The sequence below is a fragment of the Chiloscyllium punctatum genome, chromosome 14 (genome assembly GCF_047496795.1).
Source record: "Chiloscyllium punctatum isolate Juve2018m chromosome 14, sChiPun1.3, whole genome shotgun sequence".
NCBI lineage: Eukaryota > Metazoa > Chordata > Chondrichthyes > Orectolobiformes > Hemiscylliidae > Chiloscyllium > Chiloscyllium punctatum.
The window spans coordinates 15,885,201-15,904,061 of record NC_092752.1 but is presented as its reverse complement, the minus strand read 5'-3'; the positions used below and the strand labels follow the sequence as shown (position 1 = coordinate 15,904,061).

The 18,861-nt window shown below is 42.3% G+C and overlaps 1 protein-coding gene across 8 annotated transcripts in view; it reads left to right on the top strand.

The window, feature by feature from the left end:
- The window catches only part of psd3l (pleckstrin and Sec7 domain containing 3, like), a 435,109-nt gene that overhangs the window by 86,753 nt on the left and 329,495 nt on the right, over nt 1-18,861 (top strand). For 2 of the 8 annotated variants that reach the window (XM_072583940.1, XM_072583938.1), the window contains exon 1: nt 7,346-7,449. The exons of 4 other annotated variants lie outside the window; for them this stretch is intronic. The gene's annotated coding sequence lies outside the window, so the exon portion shown is untranslated. Of the gene's footprint in view, nt 1-7,293; nt 7,450-18,861 lie in introns of those variants that run through there. 2 more of the 8 variants (XM_072583941.1, XM_072583939.1) reach the window with 2 other exon arrangements.

Here is an 18,861-nt window from a genome sequence, read left to right as displayed (position 1 = left end):
CCCTTGAGAGAGGGAGATTGGGGGTGGTTGACTGAGTGAGGTATAATTAAATGTTAACAGGATCTGATAGGGAAAGTAATGAGGACTATTTCCTACGACAGGGCAGATCAGGGACAAAGAGATGTTACCCAAAAATTAGAACTAAAATTCAGATTTTAGTTAGGATACACTTTTGCATACAAAGAATGGTAAGGTTTGAGACTCTGAGCCTTCTCAGATATCTGTGGATTCTTTGGCAAATGAAATTTTTAACACTGAAATAGCCCATTTTGTTGGTTAACTGACTTTAAAATACAAGTAGACAAATGGAGCTGGGGTGCTGATCAGCCTGGAATTGCTTGAATTGTGGAATAGAGTTAAGAACCTAATGTTCTACCCCATTCCTAATTCTCAGTAAATATATTTATCAAAACTGTCAGCTTTTCACCACAATATTAAAGACAATGAATCAGAGCTACAGGGAGAGGCTGAACAGTCTGGGGCTGTTTTCCCTGGAGTGTCGGAGGCTGAGGGAGTGACCTTATAGAGGTCTACAAAAGTATGAGGGGCATGGATAGGGTAAATAGACAAAGTCTTTTCCCTGGGGTCAGGGAGTCCAGAACTAGAGGGCATAGGTTTAGTTTGAGAGGGGAAAAATATGAAAGAGGCCTAAGGGACAACTTTTTCTCGCAGAAGGTGGTACGTGTATGGAGTGAGCTGTCAGAGGAAGTGATGGAGGCTGGTACAATAGCAACATGTAAGAGGCATTTGGATGGGTATATGAATAGGAAGGGTTTGGAGGGATATGGGCTGTGTGCTGGCAGGTGGGACTAGATTGGGTTGGGATATCTGGTCGGCATGGACGGGTTGGACTGAAGGGTCTGTTTCCATGCTGTACATCTATTATGATTCTATGATAGCGAGTCCCTGTCCATTTACAGAAAGTTGTAGAATGGAAACTTAAATCTAAACTATTTTTATCTTGCATACAAGATAATGTCATCATAAAATCTCATGTTGGTGAAAGTGGGAGTAGGAACAGTGGGCTGTAATAGAACAAGTGCATTAATATCGTGTTCAGAAACCAGACATCCTAAGGTGATTCTCAAAAGTGGAAGGAAAGGGTCACTAAACCAATTTGGGATATGTTAGGATAGAGATGGAATACTTGCTTAAAATAGTGGATTTTAAAGGTGAAATTAAAGACCATAAGAGCACATGAATTAGGGAGCAGGAACAACCTCTGTACTGCACCATCCTTCAAAAGATCATGGCTGGAAGATCATAAGACAGTGAATGTAGGCCATTCAGTCCATCAAATCTGCTCTGCCGTTCAATGATATCATGGTTGACCTGCTAATCCTCAACTCCACTTTCCTGCCTTTTCCTTGTAACTCTCATTCCCTTATTGATTAAAAATCTGTCTATCTCAGCCTTGAATATACTTAATGATCCAGCCTCAGCAGCCCTCAGTAGTAAATAATTCCAGAGATTCACTACCATCTGAGAGATGAAGTGCTTCCTCATCTCCCTCTTAAATAGCCTCCTTGTAGGGATTGGAACTAGCTGGATCATGTTGACTATGAGACCCTTGATCAGGGTTGTTAACCTGGGCCAGCCATGAAAGCCTTAGCTGACCAATATAACCAGGAGACAGCACTGCTGCTGTTTGGCGGTAGTGTGTGGGTTTAGAAAAAAAAGAAATAAATCACCAGGAGATTTGAATCTCCTTAGTAAAAAAGAAGCAGGGGATAGCACTGCTGCTATTGGTGGTAGTGTCATGGTTTTGGAAATAAATCACCAGGAAATTCGAATCCCCATTTTAAAAAAAGTAAAAGAAAATAAAATATATGACCAGGTGATTTAGAAACTCCTCAGTTGAGGGGGGCTGACTCTGAGCTGGCTGGTCACAGCCAGTGTACTGTGCACAGGTAAATAAAAGGTGACTTCAAATGGGATACTGGCCACTGGGCAGTTCTTTCACTCTTCTTCTGAGATTATGTCCCTCTGAACCTACACTCTCCCACAAGGGGAAACAACTTTCCCACACCACCCTGTTGAGCCCACTCAGGATATCTCAATAAGATCAGCTCTCTTTTAAACTCCAGTCGATACAGATCTAGCTTGTTCAAAGTGTCTGCATTGGATAGAAGAGGGAAGTGGAAGGATTCAGAGGGAACTGCAGAGCATGAGGAAATTTTAAAAAATTCATTCAAAGGCCGTAGACATCGTTGATTCAGCCAGGTTTTATTGTTCATCCCTAATTGCCCCAGACAGCAGTTAAGAATCAACCACGTTGCTGTGGGTCTGAAGTCACATGTAGGCCAAACCAGGTAAGGATGGCAGTTTCCTTCTGAAAAGGATATTAGTGACCCAGATGGGTTTTTCCAACAATTTGAAAATGGTTTCACGGTCATCATTAGACTTTTAATTCAAGATTTTTTTTACTGAATTCATATTCCATGCTCTGCCATCTTTCCCAAAATCATGACCTGGAGGATGCCTGCCTTGAGGAAGTTTTCCTCCTCTCTCTACAAGAATCTCAGGGAGTCCCTCTCCCACTGCAACTCCCAGGTCATTTCCTCTGCTCTGAAGCTCTTCAACCATGTTGTGCCGACCTGCCTATCTTCTTTTCCACCTATCCACTCCACCCTCTCCTCCTTGACCTATCACCTTCATCTCTTCCCCCACTCACCCATTGTACTCTATGCTACTCTCTCCCCACCCCCACCCTCCTCTAGCTTATCTCTCCATGCTTCAGGCTCACTGCCTTTATTCCTGATGAAGGGCTTTTGCCCGAAACGTTGATTTCGCTGCTCCTTGGATGCTGCCTGAACTGCTGTACTCTTCCAGCACCACTAATCCAGTATTTGGTTTTCAGCATCTGCAGTCATTGTTTTTACCTCTCTAGATTAAGAGTCTAACGATAATACCACTTTCTGTATTGCAACCAATATGGTGGCTACCAGGGTCAATGAAGGGAATGGAAGTTGAGTTGGGTGTAAAAGCATGAAAGGGTGTAAATGGAAGGATGAAAATTTTTGAGTTATTGAGCGACTGGTAGAAGATGTAAATCAATAAGGATTGGATCGATGAGTTGGATTGGAAAAGGAGCAGAGCAGCCTCCTTTTGCTTTGCGTAAAGTTGATAATGTGGGAGTATGAAAGGCCAGCTACAAAAGGTATTATGGTAATTTAATCTGGAGGTGACGATGGCAGGTGGACTGGGGAAGGAATAGGGTTGGACCATGTTAGAGAGCTGGCCGTCTTTGTGGTGGAGAGGATAAATAATTGGAAACCCAGCTCAGGTTTGAGCAGGATGCCAAGCTTGCACAGTCTGATTCAGTCTCAGATAGTAGCCAGGGGAGAAGGTGGAGTTGGTGAAGAGGATCCAGAGTTTGTGCTGGGAGTCTTTCTTATGCTTATCTGGAGGAAATTCATAGCTCACTCAAGCTTTGATATTGGACCAGCATTGTGATAGCAAGCAACAATTGACTTTGCTCTTACTGACCTAATGGAGGGTTTGACACACAATTTCCATTTACAAGCCACCTCTGATCAGCAGTTTTAAAGTATTAAAACTTCGAAATGTGCAGTTAGCTTCACTTAGGAAGATTTGGAAATTATGAGGTAATTGGGAACGTTGCATTTACACATTTCAGCCCCTGTTGTGAAACAATGTGAGTTTTTTTATGGAGATGGTTGTTTTCACCCACTGTTTAATGGGATATATGATCCCATTAGCAAATGTTTCCTGGCAGAGAACTCTTGGGAAATTGGAACGCTGTGCTGTATTGAATTACTACACAAGCAGTAATATAAGCATGGTGACAAGAGAAGCTTATTTGTGTTTATTGTATTAGATTAGAGGTCAATATTAAATGCACATCTCTGGTGAAGGCTGCTATACAAACAGGACTGGGTGCAAAGCTGTCATCAGAGCAGTCCATGTTTTCATTCTTTATTCCCATTTACTCCTATGTGTACTGATACCTTTGAGAGTTCACTAATATTATCTTTATCTTTATACATATTCTACATTATCTTTGGGCAGCTCGTTGGCTCGCACTGCTGCCAGTGACCCAGGTTCATTTCTTCACTAGGGCGACTGTGTGGAGTTTGCACAATCTCCCCATGTCTGTGTGGGCTTTGTCCCACAGTCCAAAGATGTGCAGGTTGGGTGGATTGGCCATGTTAAATTGCCCCATAGTTCAATGATGTGCATACTAGGTGGATTGGCCAAGGAAATTGCAGGGTTACAGGAAAAAGGTGGGGGAGGGGAGGGGGGGTTGTGATGGGATGCTCTTTGGACAGTCACTGTGGTCTTGATGAGTTAAACAGCCAGCTTCCACACTGTCGGAATTGAATCATTATAATCTCTTGGTCCTGAACTCTTGGTGCTGTTCATCAAAAATCCTTATCTTCACAGATAAATCCTTTCCCAGCCTCCTTTCACTCACTCTGACATGTTCTGCATCCCAAGCGTCAGGCCTGGCTCTCAGCTCCAAATCAAAAGGTCAGGGTTCAAGTCCTACTCCAGAGATTTGAGCATATAGTTCAGGAGTTCTCCACTGCTGGTGCTGCCTATCTAGGAAGATTTTAAGCTGACTCAGTCAGGTGAAGATAAAATATGGCACTATTTAAACAGCAAATAGTATTCCCAGAGTACTCACTGACATTTCCCACCTCCAAAGTAATTATATGACAATTTATCATATTTCTATTTATGGGACAGTGCAGCATACAAATTGGGGTTGGTGTCTTTCCTTAAATTGCAACTGAAACAAAAACTTCAAAGGTATGTTGTTGACCCTGTGTCTCTTTGGGATTGCTGAGATTATGGAAAATGCTCCATCAGTGCAATTGCTGGTTTGAGGTTAGAGTTTTCACATGTTTAATTCCTAAACTTTAAAAGCATCCTTCTAAAGTTCTTAGCTTTGCTATTTCCCTTGTTTTATTTAAAAGCCTCAAAATCCTTTTGGTTATCACTCCTATTTCTCTCCATCTATTCTCTCACATGTGCTGCATTTTTGAATGTCTTGTGGCTTTTAAAGAAGGTATACCAGTCCAAGTCACTCTGGTTTTGAAACATACAGAGCTTGGGTAACCTCCCTTCACTGCACAATTTTTTTTTGGTAAGGATTTAAAGATCTTTTCCCCTCCCGTGTTTTAAGGCTTGTTATTGCCCCTCATGTCTTTCACTGCCTCTTTGACATTTGGAAATGGAAATTGCAACACGAAAATGACTTTGTTCAAGATTTTTTTTCAAATACTGGCTCATGTTTTAGGATGAAGTAAAACAAATGTAAAATAAATACACTGCAAAATCAATCCACCAAGTACTATACATTCCATATATGTAATAACCCTCGTATATATTACCCGTATTACACCTCGTTAATTCAATCAAGTATCAAGATATGGAGTTTATGATAATGTAAGTTTAAGGGATCAACACAATTACATGCAGCAATGATGGACAGGAAAAGTCAATGAAGCCTATCCCACACAATGGCAGTGCCTTTAGCTTTAGAGGATACACATACCCACCCTTGTCGGAAGCCATTTATCTCCCTTGATAGGTATAAAAAACATAAAAAGCCAGATGGTGAATTTTATCTGATTTTGGAGAGTTAATCCAATATGACTCTCACTGAATTGCTCTTTCATCATGATGTAGGACACCTTTATGCCTTTAATCTAACAGGATACCAATTCCGAAATGTTACTGAATCTGTCATTGAACCTAATGGTGTAATTAATCTAAGTGTTATTGAAACTGGTCCTGTGTCTCGGCATTATTAATTTAGCTGTTACTGAATGCATTGCTGAATCTCCTGATATTACTGAATCTCTCAGTATTCATCACTTTCCCAATGTTATCGAATCAGCCAGTGTTACTGATAGAGCTGTCCCTGCTTTGGGGACCCCTCCCTGGGCCAAATGACATTGCATGACTCTGTTCTCTTCAGCTGATCTCCAGCTTTTCCATCCATTCTGCATTTAATGATAATGGCACTTTACCACTTTCAGCTAAACCAAATTGCAAATAAGGAAAGGTTATATTGTGTCATCCTGACTCTGAGCTTGCAATTGCTCCCAAGTGCCTGTGATCTCAGTGAGGGGTTCCCCAAAGAGCAGGGCATTTACCCTAATTTAGGGACGGTTCTGGTTCCTGAACCACCCTCCATTACTGTATCGCTGTCTGTTGCTATCAGTCTTCTGAAGGCAGTGTTCTTGCTGAATATGAAAATGTGGCGGAGACTGGTTCCTGTTTGTCTGCCCATCATCTTGCAGGCAGAGGAGCTCATGGTCACTGGCAGAAGGTGGTGCCATCAGGAAGGAAGGGGTGGGGGTAGAGTGTGGGATGGCTTTAGGAGGGCGAAGACTGCTGACTGTTCTGTGAAGGAGATGAGAGCAAGCAGAGTTTGTCAGAGGAGTTGAGACATAACACTCCCCCTCCCAACGTGTGGTGAGTGGGGCCATCATGTAGGTAAGAACTGGATTCCTTCCATTCAATGGGTTGATCCAAGGGACTGAGCCCAAGACACACACACTCTCAACACACATGCACACAGACACAGTTATACACATACAGTCACACACACACACACACAGTTATACACATATAAACAGTTTCTCACACAGTTATACACATACAGTCACACATACACAGTTACACACACAGTCTCTCCCTCTCTCTCACACACACATACACACAGTTATACACACATAGACAGTCTCTCTCTCTCACACACACACATACACACAGTTATACACACAGACAGTCTCTCCCTCTCTCTCACACACACACATACACACAGTTATACACACAGACAGTCTCTCCCTCTCTCTCACACACACACATACACACAGTTATACACACATAGACAGTCTCTCTCACATACACAAACTCACAGACACACACACAGGCAAATCAAGGAGGGAATGAGTAAAATAAATAATCTACAATTAATCTGTTTTCACCAGGAAACACTGGATGTAAAGGAAGAAATATAAAAGACTTGAGCAACGAGATGCAGATATGACAAGAGATAAGACTACAGACGGAGTCGCGGGTTGGGGGGGAAACTAGTGAAACGGTTGGGTTGTGGAGGAGCAGGGCTGAGAAAAGATGCAGAGAGGGTGACATGCAGTCTGGGGTAAGAAGACTCGCACATTGCAGAAGCACTCTGAGACTGGCTGCCTCTGTATATGTGTGTGTGTGTGTGAGAGAGAGAGAGAGAGACACTCAGTGTACAGTTTGGGACACTGCAGACACAAGACTGGCTGCGTGCGCTTGGGGAGAAGGAAAGAAAGCGAGAGGAACTCAGTGTACTGAGCCGCGGTGTGTTAGAGAAAGAGAGAGAGAGAGAGGCGCAGACCCGAGAGGCAGCGCAGGCAAAGGGTGAGAACTCAGTGCTTTCTTAGCACTCAGCACCGAGCTGAAAGGGACGGGGACGATGATAGGGTAAGAGGCACTTGCTGTGTACTGCATTGATCTGTTTTAACACCTCCACTCCGGTAACTGTTCGGGCTGGTTAGCTTTGCTTGCCATTCCGAGCGAAGGAAAGCTATCGGCGGCTCTTTTGTTTCCCATTGCTACTGTTTTCGGGTCTTTAGGAAGTGCCCACCTTCTGCCAGAAACAGCCTGCCTCTGAACCGGGATTACACACGTCAGACGAATCCTAATTTTGTATTTCGGTCCCTTCTCAGCCTCAGTCCGTCTGGTAGACACTGATCTTTGTTTGCAGACCCCCCTGTCTGTCCAACAGCTTCATAGCACACATCAGCTGCATTTTAATATCCCTGGCTGGTTTAGTTTGGTTGCAGAATGTAGAGAGAGAGAGAGACAGAGTGGCTGGTTGTAGAAGGTGGGGAGCTGGGCATCGAACCCTACTGGCCTGGGATGTGAACTGTGTAGGTGCTACATGAATGTAGCTAACAGTCCAAGCTTCAGTTCCTGCTCTCTGTTGGACTGGGGGTTGAGGGTCTTGTTTTGGATGCCGACCTTTTGTTTATTTCCCACCGCCCCCGCCCGTTTGTGCGACTAATTGGGGTGGGGACAGCAATTCAGCGATGCCTCACGCAGTCGAATAGCCTGATGCCTCTGGCTCCGAGGTAGTTCAGTAGTTAGCCCATTGAGGTGAGTGACAGACAAACATTAAGGCTGACACCCTAATGTAGCCATGATGTGGAGGATCCCGTATTGGACTGGGGTGGACAAAGTTAAAAATCACACATCACCAGGTTATAGTCCAACAGGTTTATTTGGAAGCACTGGCTTTGGGAGCACTGCTCCTTCAGATCGCTCTGGAGCAGGACCATAAGACACAGAATTTATAGCAAAAGATTTCAGTTGCATGACACTAATATTTTACTATAAATTTTGTGTCTTAATGTACTACTCCACAGCTACCTGGTGAAGGAGCAGTGCTCCGAAAGCTAGTGCTTCCAAATAAACCTGTTGGACTATAACCTGGTGATGTGTGATTTTAACTTTGTCCACCCTATTGCAGCAGCTGAGGGAGCTTTGTGTGACCAAAGGTGAGATGTTTGACCCAGGTGTTACCTGTCTGCTCAGGTAGATATAACATTGAGTTTAATGAAGAGCATAGCGTTAAATCCTAACCAGTGAATGTTCATCAAATAATATTTCAAGAAGGGATTAGAAACATTGAATATTAGCAGACACTTCATCTTGAACTAGATAATTGTTGATCTTCTACATCAACAACATTTTCCTGCATTATCCTGTATCCCTTGGAATTACAAAAAAAATTGTTGATAGAATATTGGCTTCATTGAGTAGACCAACATTTATTGGCCATCCCTATATGTAATCCCTAGAGAAGACCATGTGCAAGTTCCTTCTTGAGCCTCTGCTGTTTGGTGGTGTAGGTGGACCTGCAGTGTTTTTCAGAAATGATTTCCAGATTTTTCGCCCAGCGACATTGAAAAAGTGCCACTTGTGTGCTACATGGAGGGGAACATGTAAGTGGTGGTGTTCCAACATATCTGCTTCTCTTCAAGGTGGGAAGAGGTTGTGGGTTTGGAAAGAGGCATTGGAGGAACTTTGGTAGATTACTGCAGTGCATGTTGGAGATGGTACACACTGAAGACACAGTGCGTTGTTAATGAAGGGTATGAATGTTGAAGGCGGTAGGTGCCAATCAATGGGCTGCTTTTTCTGGGATGGTGTCAAGTTCCTTGAGTATTGCTGGAGCTGCATTTGTCCAGGTGATGGTCATTTCTGTGACATGAATGTCATTTGCCACTTGTGAACCCAAGCCTGGATATTGTCCAAGTCTTGCTGCATTTTGATATGGTCTGCTTCAGCGTCTGAGGAGACATGAATGGTGCTGAACATTATGCAGTCATCAGTGAACATCCCTATCTCCAACCTTCATGGAGCAGGGAAGCTGATTGGTGAAGAAGCTGAAGATGTTTGGGCCTAGCATGTTATTCTGAGGAACTCCCACAGAGAGGTCCTCGAGCTGAAATAATTGACCGCCAATGACCACAACCATCTTCCTTTGTGTCAGGAAAAACATCAACTATTAAAGAGTTTTCCCTGGTTCCCATTTACTGCAGGATTGATAGGGCTCCTTGATGCTATACTTGGTCAAATGCTACCTTGGTGTTAAGGACAGCGATTCTTTACCTCACCTCCGGAGTTCAGGTCCTTGTCTATACTTGGACCCAGACTGTAGTGAGGCAGGAGCTGAATGTTGTCTTTAATATTTACAAAATAGGGTTTATTTGGCCATCATCATATTGCTGTTTGTGCAAGTTGGCTGAGCACAAATTAGCTGTGGCATTTCCTGCATCACAGGGTGGCACAGTAGTACCACTGTTGCTTTACAGTGCTAGGGACCCAGGTTCGATTTCACCCTCAGGTGACTGTCTGTGTGAGTTTGCGCATTCTCCCAGTGTCTGTGTGGGTTTCCTCCAGGTGCTCTGGTTTCCTCCCACAGTCTAAAGATATGCTGGTTAGGTGGATTGTTAAAGCTAAATTGCCTATAGTGTGCAGGGATGTGTAGATTAGGTGAATTAGCCATGGAAAATGCCAGGCCTGAGTGGGATGCTCCAGAGGGTCGGTGTGTACTCGATGGGCTGAATGGCCTGCTAGCACACTGTAGGGGTTCTGTGATTCTGCAACAGTGATGATACTTCAAAAAATACTTCTTTGTTCTAAAGTGCTCTAAGATTGTTGTGGAAAGGCAAGCCTTACTTTTTCAACATTATGAGCAATGCTTAAAGAGACTCTGTTGATAAGGCCAATAAAATGCATGCAGACAGAGAAGATGTCCTGTGTCTGGAGAGGCGGGAGAGAGATAAAGCTGGAGAAATGTCCGTTTTCCACAGCTTGTTTCTCCCAGAAACCAGAGGCCGCAATGTGATTGATGTCACTTTGCATGAAGCGTGACTGAACAGATGTCTCTCCCACTTCTGTTGCTGCCATTCGAAGGATTTAAATATTGAATGACAAACTGATGAACTGCATTAAGAATACACCTTTGTGGTCATTAAGTCCTGAGGTAGATCTCAAAATAGAAACTTCAGGCTCGGAGGTCGCAAGGCTGCTCCCTGCAATGGAAGACTTTCCTATCGGGTGAGGAGAAGGTGACAACATTGGGCAGAAGGAATCTGTAGTATTTGTTACAAAAACTGTCCATCTCAGATGCACAGCTTGTTAAAACTGTGGTTGATAATCTCTTTGCTATACATCAGTATGGGCTGTACTTTAACAACTACGGGGAGAATGTGGGTAAGTGGAGTTGAAATGCCCGTCAGCCATGATTGAATGGCAGAGTGGACTCGATGGGCCGAATGGCCTTCCTCCCGCTCCTATGTCTTATAGTCGAACTTTGCATCTGTCCTTTGCGCATTGTTAGACTGGCACCCAAAGTGGTCTTGCAGCCTCTCTATCTCCACAGAGGACATGATGGTCTACAGTTCTGTGAAATTTACAGAATATTAAATGGCCTGGTTTCACCCAACAGTCATCCTGTGGGCATGTACAGGAAGACGTTTACATACAAAGCACTAATAATCCTGAGCAAAGTAGTGCATAGGGAGAAAATAATAATTTTAAAATAATTCTAATATGAACCAGGAACAAGATTAGGCCTCTTGGCCTTTCTAGCCTGCTTCATCATTCAACAAGATGATGGCTGATCTGATTTTAAACTCAACTATACATTCCTGCATATCCCCATTCATCGTTTTATCCCCTTGATAATTAAGAATCTGTTTAACTTTGCTATAAAAGTTACAGATTGTTGGCATGTATCTTGAGGTGGAACTTTGGTACAGTTATGTAAGTCTCCAGTTAGGCTACATTTAGAGTGCTGGGGTCAGTCTGTGCATCCCATCTGAGGAAGGAGCAGTGGTTTTGGAAGTGTTTCTGAACGGTCCCACCAGAATGAAGCCACGGCTACAGCGTTGAGTTAAGAAAGCAGGTTGCGTAGACTATATTTGTATTCCCTTGAGTGTCAAAGATTAAGGGGTGTTCCAATTGAGGTATTTCAGACATTTAAATATTTTAAGCAAAATAAATGACTTCACAAGCACACAAGAATTGGGAGTATGAGTAGGCCATTTGGCCCCCCTGAGCTTATTCAATCATTCAAAGAGATCATGGTCGATCTGATTGTGACTTTAACTGCATTTTCCTGCACATTACCCTTGGCTGTCTTGTCAATCAAAAATATACTTTATGACACAGTCTCTGCTGCTTCAGTGGAAGATGAATGACTCCCTGAGAGAAAAAAAAGATTCTTGTCTCAATCTTAAATGGGAGACACCCAATGTTTGTATCCTGGCTTTAGATTCCCCCATAAGGGAAGACATCTTCTCAACATCGAACATGTGAAGTCCCTTCAGTGTCTTACATGCTTCAATAAGGTCACCTCTCATTCATCTAAACTTTATTGGGTATAGGACCAATCTTTCCTCAACTCCTTCCCTCCAGGAATCAGTCAAGTAAACCTTCTCTGAACTAACTTCTAATGCAACTATCCATTGCTTTAAGTGAGGACAGCAAAACCACGCTGTATTCCAGTTGTGGACTTGCTAAGCCTTGTACAATTATGGCAATACTTTCCTACTTTCATCTAGCGGTAAAACACCAAGATACTATTTGTTGTCTAATCACTTCCTATACTTGCTTACCAACTTTTAGTGATTCATGCACCACAATCCCCAGGTCCTTTGTATATGGTAGAGATCTGCAAAGTCTCTATATATCTATTTCAATTCTTCCTACCAAAATAGACAAGATCACATTTTTCAACATTGTACTCTATCTACCAATTTTTTTGCCCATTCATTTAACCTATCAAAATCTCCATGTAGATTCTTATGACAACCTACTTTCCTGTCATCAGCAAGCTTAGCCAATATGCTTTTTGTGGATGTACATTTGCTCACTGAGCTGGAAGGTTTGTTTTCAGATGTTTCATCATCATACTAGGTAACATCACCAGTGAGCCTCCAGTGAAGTGCTGGTGTTAGTGACCCACCTTCTATGCTTTTTGTCCCTCGATCATAGTTTTATGTATGTGGTCAACAAGCCAAATGAAGTGGGTTGGTTAGCTAATTGCTAAATGTCCAACTTTGATTATGCGTTGAATCTTTTAAATCACAAAAGGCTTTGAGAATTGAACAGTGATATCACCTGCTGTGTACGCTGCAAACACATTTCGGTATTACGTCAGGCAGGCAAATAATTCAGTCTTTGTTACAGATTTAGATCTATCTGCTTTTTGCTTAAGACTTGCAATCTCTTCTCTGAGTTCTGGAACTCTGATGAATCATAGTCTTTGGATTATTGGTCTCAAATGAGCTGCTGTCTAATGACCTACAACTATATACCTGGTATCAAGCAATGTACTGATGATTTCCAAATAGCAGATGATGTTTTGAGTTATAGATGACCCCCTTTGCCATTTGGCATGAATATTTGAAGATGGACAATGTTTTCGATCATGGGTTGTAGTGTTATCGGCTTAAGTGGTGCAGATCCTTTAGAAATAGTCTTTGTAGTGTTATTTTTGCCAGTACTTATAATTCTTTTTTAGTTTATTGATATCAGGTTGTGAGTCCGAGTTAGCAAGTTACATTTTCTTTTGTGAACCTTATGTAATTTACAATTTGTATAGGGAAAGTTATTTACTCATTTAACTGCCATGTTATGGTTGATGGATGTATGCGTGCGTGTATGAAGTGTGTGTTTATAAACCCTTTTATGAAAATTACATTTAAAACATCTGTTTTGAAATACCATATTTCACAGAGTTGGATGGATTATTTGCTTATTCTGCCTTTATTCCATTGTAATTACAGTCCATTGCTGGAAAATTTAAACCTTGGTCAGAGTAAATTGCTGTCAGCAGATTAATTGAAATCACTTACACACAAGGCCATGCTGAATAATCTTGAATTGTTGCCACAATATAATTGTTTTCATTTCCGATCACTCTAGTTCCCAGTCTTCCTCAACTGAAGGCACTCACTGATGCTGTTTCATGAATTTTGATTGCCTTCGGGAATTGAACTAAATGGTCACTCTGGGCCAAAGCATTCATATGCTTGGGTGGGGCAGAGGAACAAGGGCTGATTCTGTCCAACCTCGGTGGATTGAGGTGAGTTATAGCTGTGGTCATGGCTGAAATCTGTTTGAACTTGGAATCCTTCCAGTTGTGTAGTACTTTAAACAAAAAGCAGATATTGATGAAGAAACAATATCATTTTATTTATGTTGGCATTCACCAGAGATCCTCAGACAGCACCTTCCAAACCCACAACCACTTCCATCTAGAAGGGCAAGGGCAGCAGATACATGGGAACATCATCCCCTGCAAGTTTCCTTCCAAGCCATTCACCATCTTGACTTAGAATAATTATGGAAAGGGGGAGAGGCCTCCGCAGAGGTGATTAAAGTTTCTAGAGCAAGTGATTGGACAAAGAGTGTGAAAAGCCTCAGGAATCTAACTTCAGGCACAACAGACAAGAGGACACCTATGAGTAAGCAGGCAGGCAACGCAAGACTGTACTTAAATGCATGTGGTATATGAAACAAGGTAAATAACCTTGAAGCACAGATTGGAATTAGCAGGTAAGATGTTGTAAGTATTACAGTGCTGTGGCTGCAAGGTGATCAGGGAACTGAATATCCAAGGATACATATTCTGTTGAAAGGACAGGCAGATGGGCACGTGGGGCATAGCTGCCTTATTAGTTAGAAATGAAATCAAATAAATAGCAAGAAGAAATTCAGGGTCCAAAGGTGTAAAATCTGTGTGGATAATGTTGGGGAACCGCAAAGGTAAAGGAGACCCTGATGTACAGGCCTCCTAGCAGTAGCCAGGATGTGGGCAGAAAATAAATCAGGAAGTGGAAAAGGCATGCAATAAGACACCATTACAATCATTATGAATATTTTCAATATGCAGGTGGAGTAGGAAAATAAGGCTGGTAGTAGATCCCAAGAAAAGTAATTTGTGGAATGTCGATAAGATTTTTTTCAGAAAGCTTGTGGTCGAGCCCACTGGAAAAAGACAATACTGGATTTGGTGATGTGTAGTGAGGCAGAGTTGATTAGGGAGTCGAAGATGAAGGAACATCTCTGAGGCAGTGACCATAATTCACCCCGCAGTTTGAGAGGGAGAAGGTAAAATTGGATGTGATTGTATTACACTTGAATAAAGGTAACTACAAAGACATGAGGAAGGAGCTGGCTGGAATTGATTGGAAGGGCAGCCTAGATAGTGGAGCAACAATGGTAGGAGTTTCTTGTTATTTGGGAGACACAGCAAAAATTACTCCTAAAGAAGATGAAACACACTAAAGGGAGGATGAGGCAACCATGACTGTCAAGGGAAATCCGGGACAGCAGAAAAGCAAAAGAGAAAGCACATAATGTGATGAAAATTAGTGGGAAGCCAGAGGATTGTGAAGCCTTTTAAAAAGTCAGCAGAGAATAACTAAAAAAGCAATAAGCGGGGAGATGGTATATTGTGAGAGTAATCTAGCTAGTGATATAAAAGAAGATTGCAAATGTTTTAGATGTACAAAAGGTCAGAGAGAGGCAAGAGTGGATATTAGACCACTGGAAAATAAGGCTGGAGAAGTAGTAATGGGGAACAAAGAAATGATGGAGGAACTGAATAAGTTCTTTGGATCAGTCTTCTTGGTGGAAGACACCAGTAACACATCAGAACTTCAAGGGATTTAGGGGATAGAGGTGAGTGTAGTGGCCATCATTAAGGAGAAGGCTCTGAGCAAGTTAAAAGGTCTGGAAGTGAATACATCACCCAGACAAGATGGATTATGCCTCCGAGTTCTAAAGAAGATAGCTGAGGAGATTGTAGAGGCATCGGTCATGATTTGTCAGGAATCACTGGAGTTAGGAAGAATCCCAGAGGACTGGAAAATGGCTAATATTTAAGAAGACAGGAAGCGAGGCAGAAGATTAGTCACTGTAGGCCAGTCGGCCTGACCTCGGTCGTTGGTAAGATTTCAGAGCCCATTATTAAGGATGAGATTGCGGAGTTACTTGGAAATGCATGGTAAGAGAGGATGGAGTCAGCACGCCTTCTACAAGGGGAGGTCAGGACTGACAAATCTGTTAGAATTCCTTGAGGAGGTAAGAAGCAAGTTCGACAAAGGAGAGCTGGTGAATGCAATCTATTTGTGTTTCCAGAAGGCCTTTGACAAGATGCCACACAGGAAACAGCTAATAAGATAAGAGCCCAAGGTGCTAGTAGCGAGGTACTGGCATGAATAGAGGATTGGCTTGACTGACAGAAGGCAGGGAATAGGGATAAAGGGGTATTTTTCAGGATGGAAGTTGGTGACTAGCAGAGTTCCACAAGGATCAGTGCTGGGACCATGACAATTCATTTAAGACATTAGTGATGTGCATGAAGGAAATTAAGGTATTGTTAGTAAGTTTGCAGATGACACAAATCTAAGTGGAGCGGTAGGTAAAGTGGCGGAACTGGTGAGGCTGTAGGAGCACTTGGACAGGCTGGGAGATTGGGCAGAGAAGTGGCAGATGGAATACAATGTGGGTAAGCGTGAGGTAATGCACTTTGGTGCAAAGAATAGAGGCATAGTCTATTTTCTGACTGGGGAAAGACTTTGTAAATGTGAAGCACAAGGGGACTTAGGAGTCCCAGTTCAGGAGTCTCTTAAGGTTAACATGCAAGTTCATTTGGCAGTTAGGAAGGCAAATGCAATTCTAGTGTTCGTTTCCAGAGGTCTCGAATTCAAGAGCAGAGAGGTACTGCTGAGGCTGTGTAAGGCTCTGGTCAGTCTGCATAAGGACTATTGTGAGCAGTTTTGGATCCTGCATTTAAGGAAGGATGTGCTGTCATTGGAGGGGGTCCCATGGAGATTTACAAGAATGATCCCATGGATAAAGGGCTTGTCATATGAGGAGGAGCTGAGAACTGGGTCTGTACTTGATGGAATTTAGAAGAATTGGGGGGGATCTGACTGAAACTTACAGAATGCCGATAGGCCTGGATAGAGTGAATTTGCAGAAGTTGTTTCCACTATAGAAAAGACTAGGACCGAAGGCACAGCCTCAGAGTGAAGGGATGACCCTTTAGAACTGAGATGAGGAGGGAGTTCTTCAGCTCGAGGTTGGTGAAAATGATTAACTTATTACCACAGAAGGTTGTGGAGGCCAAGTCATTGATTGTAAGATAGAGATAGATAAGTTCTTGATTAGGAAAGGGATCACAGCTTATGGAGAGATGGTAGGACAATGGAATTGACTAGCATGTAACCTATGGCAGAGCAGAGCTGTTGGACTGATTGACCCAATGCTTTTCCTATATCTTATGGTCTTGTATATCACTGTTCCTTCACTGTCGCTGGTTCAAAATCCTGGAATTCCCTCCTTACTGGTATTGTGGGTCAACCTACAGCACATGGACGGCAGCGATTCAAGAAGGCAGCTCACTACTACCTTCTAAAGGGCAACTAGGGACGGGCAATAAATGCTGGACCAGCCAGTGACCCTCCGGTTCCATGAATGAATAAAAAAAGTCAACAACTTGAGCATTACACTAGGACATACACCACCACTATGGTAGTGCACATGATGTCTTTGCATAACTCATGAATAAACCTTGACCAAAGCTTTGTCTTAACAGCTCTTTAGAAATGACGTTTTTCCAAAGTCAGGCCTCTGGTCACCTTATCCCTGAGGATAGCGACCATTTTGAAACAGCTTTTTGGTTGTCTATTTATGAAATTGCATGATTTACATAAATATAACAAAGATTTACATCAGAAAAACCTAAAGCATGTTCAAGTCTCTTGAAGCATTCTTTCATTAAAAGAAACACATGCAGAGCAATAAGAAGGAAGAGAGGAGTGAGATTAATTGGGTTACTCTTTAAAAGAGCTGGTATAGACACATTGGGCTGAATGGCCTTCTTTGCTGTATAATTTGTTGATGCATAAAGTCTTTGTCAGATTGCGAGATTATGGGGTGACATTCCCATTTAAATAAACAGATTACAATATTCTGAACTGGCTAAACCAGTTCAGTAACTTCATATAATCACAATGTTTATTTCTTTTAAACTTTTAAGAAAGTTTTTATCATAGATCACAATTGAAATGTACTTGTAATGAAATGAGGGAGTGATACTTTAAAGAACATGTTGTCCTGTGACAGTTGTGGTAAAGACCAATAATGTTTTGTTTCTGTAAAGCACAAATTACAGGACAGTGCTGTGTGATTCTGTCAACCTGACAATATACCTGCTTTTGTGTGTCACTCTATAGTCATGCAAATTGTAACCTTCACATTTCTTTTTAAGTAGATAGTGTTCCTGGATTTAGGGCTGTTTTTCAGTCACTTTGAGAAAGTGAGGACTGCAGATGCTGGAGAGTCAAAGTTGAAAAGTGGCGCTGGAAAAGCACAGCAGGTCAGGCAGCATCCTAGGAGCTGGAGAATTGACATTTCAGGCATAAGCCCTTCATCAGGCAGGGCTTATGCCCAAAATGTCTACTCTCCTGCTGCTTGGATGCTGCCTGACTTTCTGATTTTTCCACTTTTCAGTTGGGAGAAAAGAAAGCTTGCATTTGTATCATACCTTCTATAATCTTGCAATGCTTTGAAATACTCCTGCCCAATGAAGTGATTTTGAAGTAAAGCCAAAATTGTAGGAAATGCAGCAGCCACAAACAATGTCGTGATAATGACAAGGTTATGCTTTTTTGGTGATATTGGTTGAGAGATAAGTATTGGTCAGAAGACTGAGATACCTTCCTGACTCTATTTGAACTGTGTTGTGGGATCGGAGAGTGCCAGGGACATATGAAAGTCACCTGTGACAATACTGTGCTCCCTCAATAATCTATTTGGATTGTCAGCCTAGTTTACATGCTACTCCAAATACAGTATTCAGGATGGTACTGAACTCACAACCAGGAGATGAGGCTGCTATCTATTGAGACACAGTTGAAGCAGTATTTGAAGGACTTTTATTTGCAAACTATCGCCATCACTTGCATTTTCAAACAGCTGCTAATGTAATTGGTCAACGAGGTAATAGCACTTTGGGATCAGTGCTGTAAATCTGAGCACTAAAGTGGAAATATTCCAGAACTCTGAGATAAAACAATTAACCTAGCATTTCAGATATGGCCCAACATCCATGTATCAGTGTTGTCAACACACCAACCAGTGTCTGCTTTAGACATTAGTGTTACCTTGTGCCAATATAACCTCATGTCATGACCAAGGTGTTGTCTCAGCTGAAGAGTTTTAGTTATGAAGAGAGATTGGACAGACTGGAGTTGTTTTCCATGGAATAGAGGAGATTGTGAGGCAACATGATTGAGATGTACAAAA